This window comes from Anolis carolinensis, unplaced genomic scaffold (assembly GCF_035594765.1).
Source record: "Anolis carolinensis isolate JA03-04 unplaced genomic scaffold, rAnoCar3.1.pri scaffold_7, whole genome shotgun sequence".
NCBI lineage: Eukaryota > Metazoa > Chordata > Lepidosauria > Squamata > Dactyloidae > Anolis > Anolis carolinensis.
Genome location: NW_026943818.1, coordinates 7,896,932 through 7,902,756, shown reverse-complemented (window position 1 = coordinate 7,902,756; position 5,825 = coordinate 7,896,932). Strand labels below are relative to the sequence as shown.

At 34.3% G+C, this 5,825-nt stretch overlaps 1 protein-coding gene across 1 annotated transcript in view; it reads left to right on the top strand.

Moving 5' to 3' along the window:
* The window catches only part of phf19 (PHD finger protein 19), a 45,855-nt gene that overhangs the window by 33,792 nt on the left and 6,238 nt on the right, over nt 1–5,825 (top strand). The gene's annotated exons all lie outside the window — the stretch shown is intronic.

Genomic DNA, 5,825 nt, shown 5'->3' with positions numbered 1-5,825 from the left:
CTCCCTATGGCTTGAGACAGCATGGTTTAAAGCACATAGATATATCACCATAATAATCATAATCATAATTCACCTTTAAAATAATTGTTATTGTATTATAGCACACTAATAATAATAATAATAATATCCACTTCTCCCTATGGCTTGAGACAGCATGGTTTAAAGCACATAGATATATCACCATAATAATCATAATCATAATTCACCTTTAAAATAATTGTTATTGTATTATAGCACACTAATAATAATAATAATAATATCCACTTCTCCCTATGGCTTGAGACAGCATGGTTTAAAGCACATAGATATATCACAATAATAATAATAATCATAATTCAACTTTCAAATAAATAATCATAATCATAATATCGACTTCTCCCTATGGCTCGAGACAGCATGGTTTAAAGCACATAGATATATCGCCATAATAATCATAATCATAATTCACCTTTAAAATAATTGTTATTGTATTATAGCACACTAATAATAATAATAATATCCACTTCTCCCTATGGCTTGAGACAGCATGGTTTAAAGCACATAGATATATCACCATAATAATCATAATCATAATTCAACTTTCAAATAAATAATCATAATCATAATATCGACTTCTCCCTATGGCTCGAGATAGCATGGTTTAAAACAGATAGACAGATATATCACCATAATAATAATAATAATAATAATAATAATAATAATAATAGTTATAATTTCAGCTTTAAAATAATTGTTATTGTATTATAGTATAATAATAATATCGACCTCTCCCTATGGCTCGAGATAGCATGGTGTAAAACAGATAGACAGATATATCACCATAATAATAATAATAATAATAATAATAATAATAATAATAATAATAGATTTCAGATTAAATAATTGTTATTGTATTATAGTACAAGAATAATCATCATCATAATATCGACCTCTCCCTATGGCTCGAGACAGCATGGTTTAAAGCACATAGATATATCACCATAATAATCATAATCATAATTCAACTTTAAAATAATTGTTATTGTATTATAGTACAATAATAATCATAATCATAATATCGACCTCTTCCTATGGCTCGAGATAGCATGGTGTAAAGCAGACAGATATATCGCCATAATAATAATAATAGATTTCAGCTTTAAAATAATTGTTATTGTATTATAGTACATTAATAATAATAACAACAACAATAATAATAGTAATATATCTACTGCTCTCCATGGCTCGAGGCGGGTAAAGCATGCTTTAAAACAGATAGATTCATTGCCATTGAAATATTATTATTATTATTATTATTATTATATATTTTTATTGAAGTTTTACCTTATAAGATAGAGTAAATTAACATCGAAAGAGTGAGAACACTTGATTGTATAGAAAGTAGGAAAACTGAGATTTAAAAAGGACCAAAAAGGGAGAGAGAGGAAAAAAAACCCAAAAACAAAGCTAAAATGTCTATATTTATATAAAAAAGAAAAAAAAATCTGAACAAATGGCGATACAAAAATGTAATAATAATAATAATAATAATAATAATAATAGTAATAATAATAATAATAATATCTCCACTGCTCTCCGTGGCTTGATGAGGGGTAAAGCATGCTTTAAAACAGATAGATTAATCGCTATTGAAATATTATTATTATTATTATTATCAACACAACGACGTTGTATGGCACAGCAAACAAGATAGATATGCTGGATTTCGTTTCGCAAAACCACAAGTCGAACACTTCCCAAGTGTCTAGGACTGTGTGATGTATTTTCTGATGATGTGTGCAGATCCCAGTAGGGTGGCCTTTTGCAGCTGGCAGATGGTGATTTTGTCAATGTCTATTGTTTCCAAATGCCGGCTGAGATCTTTTGGCACAGCACCCAGTGTGCCCATCACCACAGGGACCACCTGTACTGGTTTCTGCCAGAGTCTTTCCAGTTCAATCTTGAGGTCCTGATAGCGGCTGAGTTTTTCCTGTTATTTTTCGTCAATGCGACTGTCACCTGGGATGACAACATCAATGATCCAAACCTTTTTCTTTTCCACAACTGTGATGTCTGGTGTGTTGTGTTCCAGAACTTTGTCAGTCTGGATTCGGAAGTCCCACAGTATCTTTGCGTGCTCATTTTCCAGTACTTTTTTAAGTTTGTGATCCCACCAGTTCTTTACTGCTGGGAGGTGGTACTTGAGGCATAAGTTCCAATGAATCATTTGGGCCACAGAGTTGTGCCTCTGTTTGTAGTCTGTCTGTGCGATTTTCTTACAGCAGCTGAGGATATGATCAATGGTTTCGTCGGTTTCCTTGCACAGTCTGCATTTTGGGTCATCAGCTGATTTTTCAATCTTAATAATTTTTAATAATAATAATAATAATGATAATAATTATTCTATTTCATCTACAAAGACATTGTCCAATGGAGAGCCTTCTCACAGTGACGCCAGAGGCTGTCTTCTGGTCAAAGGAAATTTAGTATAAAGCCAAGTTTTTAAACTTTGTTTGTGGTCTTTTTATCCATTATAACTGTATTCTCAATTTGCTTCTGACACGATAAATAAATAATATTTAAAGGCAGGCTTCAGAAGCAAATTCCCCCAGTCCAGTGCTCCAAGATGATGGGAGTTGTAGTCCAAAACAGTAAAAGGTCAATGGATCTGCACCAGCCAGGGCTAGCAAGGCTTTAACTGTATTGCTTCTGTAACCGTGGGAAGTGGAGCTTTGGCCAAATCCCTGGCCAGATGTTTGTTGCCAAAGCTTTCGCGCTTAATGGATTGCTGGCGGATTAAAAAAAGGGGTTCTCGGGCCTCTCGATTTCCAGTCGGAAGCGAGGTCCAAGCTGTCTTTTGCAGTGTGATTAAAACAGCCTTTTCTATGTCACATCCTCCTCCAGGAGAAGGAAATGGAAATATCATTTCCATTGAAATTCAAACTGAAATAGGAATTCATCTATCTATAAATAATATATTACAGGATGATGGGAGTTATAGTTTGGTGAGGCACCGGCACTCTTCGGTAGCGGAGGCTGAAGACCTTGGAAAATTAGAGTCCTATTATTATTATTATTATTATTATTATTATTATTATTATTATTATCAACACAACGACGTTGTATGGCACAGCAAACAAGATAGATATGCTGGATTTCGTTTAGCAAAACCACAAGTCGAACACTTCCCAAGTGTCTAGGACTGTGTGATGTATTTTCTGATGATGTGTGCAGATCCCAGTAGGGTGGCCTTTTGCAGTTGGCAGATGGTGATTTTGTCAATGTCTATTGTTTCCAAATGCCGGCTGAGATCTTTTGGCACAGCACCCAGTGTGCCCATCACCACCGGGACCACCTGCACTGGTTTCTGCCAGTGTCTTTGAAGTTCGATCTTGAAGTCCTGAGAGCGGCTGAGTTTTTCCTGTTGTTTTTCGTCAATGCGACTGTCACCTGGGATGGCAACATCAATGATCCAAACCTTGTTCTTTTCCACAACTGTGATGTCTGGTGTGTTGTGTTCCAGAACTTTGTCAGTCTGGATTCGGAAGTCCCACAGTATCTTTGCGTGCTCATTTTCCAAGACTTTTGCAGGTTTGTGATCCCACCAGTTCTTTGCTGCTGGGAGGTGGTACTTGAGGCATAAGTTCCAATGAATCATTTGGGCCACATAGTTGTGCCTCTGTTTGTAGTCTGTCTGTGCAATTTTCTTACAGCAGCTATTATAATATTATTATTATTATTATTATTATTATTATTATTATATCGTTATTTTTATTGTTATTTTGTTATTATTATTATTATATTATACTAGCTTTGCCCGGCCACGCGTTGCTGTGGCTTATGCTTTCAGAGTGTTGTTCTTTATTTACTGTCCTGATTTTAGAGATGATATTGTTCTGTATTATTATATCACAGTAATTATTACGTATTATATTTATAATCTTATATTATCTGCTTAGAACTGGATTATATGAGGCCCCTTCTACACAGCTGTATAAAATGCACACTGAAGTGGATTATATGTCAGTGTGGAGTCCAGATAATTCAGTTCAAAGCAGATAATATAAGATTATAAATGGGTAATATAGCTGCATGGAAGGGCCTTGAGTCTACACTGCCATAAAATCCAGTTAAAATCAGATAATCTGTATTTTATAGGCAGTGTGGAATAGGCCTAACTCTGCCTGTCCCCTGGGCTGAGTGGGTTGCTAGGAGACCAAGAGAACGGAGCTTAGCCTTCTAACTGGCAGCAATTGGATAAAAGCAATTATTCCTCTCCCTGTAATTAGGACTTTATTTTTCTTTTCTTTTTGTTGTATCAACCTAGAGCCGTGAATGATGGGTTGTGTTGTCAAATTTCGAGGTTGGGGGGCCTGTAGTTTTGTTGTTTTGTCCGCTGCCCTGATGCCATCACTCGTTTATATATATAGATTGTTATTTTTATTGTTATTATTATTATATTGTTATTTTTATTGTTGTTATTTTTATTATTATTATTATATTATATTGTTATTTTTATTTTTATTGTTGTTGTTGTTGTTGTTATTATTATTATTATTATGAGCCCCCTGTGGGCTTTCCTATGTGTGCCGAAAGAGAGGGAAATGCAAATATTTCAATTGAAATTCAAACTGTAATAGGAAATTATCTATCTACATTATATTACAGGATGATGGGAGATATAGTTTGGTGAGGTACCAGCACTCTTTGGTAGCGAAGGCTGAACACCTTGGAAAATTATAGTCTTCTTCTTCTTATTATTATTATTATTATTATTATTATTATTATTATTATGTTGTTGTTTTGTTTATTATTATTATTATTATTATTATTATTATTATTATTATTATTATTATTATTATTAGCCCCCAGTGGGCTTTCCTATGTGTGCTGAAAGAACACATCTGCCTCCAGGAGAAGGAAATGGAAATATTTCAATTGAAATTCAAACGGTAATAGGAAATTATCTATCTACATTATATTACAGGATGATGGGAGTTATAGTTTGGTGAGGCACCGGCACTCTTCGGTAGCAGAAGCTGAAAACCTTGGAAAATTAGAGTCCTATTTTATTATTATTATTATTATTATTATTATTATTATTATTATTATTATTACTATATTGTTATTTTTGTTGTTATTGTTATTATTATTTTATTATGACACAGCAAACAAGATAGACATGCTGGATTTCGTATCACAAAATCACAAGTCGAACACTTCCCAAGTGTCTAGGACTGTGTGATGTATTATTATTATTATTATTATTATTATTATTATTATTATTATTATTATTATGAGTATTGGGACGCAATACAACAGCCAGCATAGTGGTCTTGTTTGCTGTTTACTAATCTTGCTGTATATCAAATAATAATAATATTATGATAATAATAATATGGAGCTCCTGATGGCGCAGCATGTTAACGCGCTGAGCTGCTGAACTTGCAGACGGATAGGTCACAGGTTCGAATCCGGGAACAGGGTGAGCTCCTGCTGTTAGCCCCAGCTTCTGCCAACCAAGCAGTTCTAAGACATGCAAATGTGAGTAGATCAATAGGTACTGCTCCGGTGGGAAAGAAATGGCACTCCATGCAGTCATGCCGGCTACATGACCTTGGAGGTGTCTAAGGACAACGCCAGCTCTTCGGCTTAGAAATGGAGATGAGCACAAACCCCCAGAGTCGGGCACGACTGGACTTAATGTCAGGGGAAAACCTTTACCTATTATTATTATTATTATTATTATTATTATTATTATTCCATAGCATTGAGTCCTAGTGATGTCAAACGAAGTGCATTATATCTAAGCTGCAGTTTGCATTACTTGGCGCAGAGTGAAGATG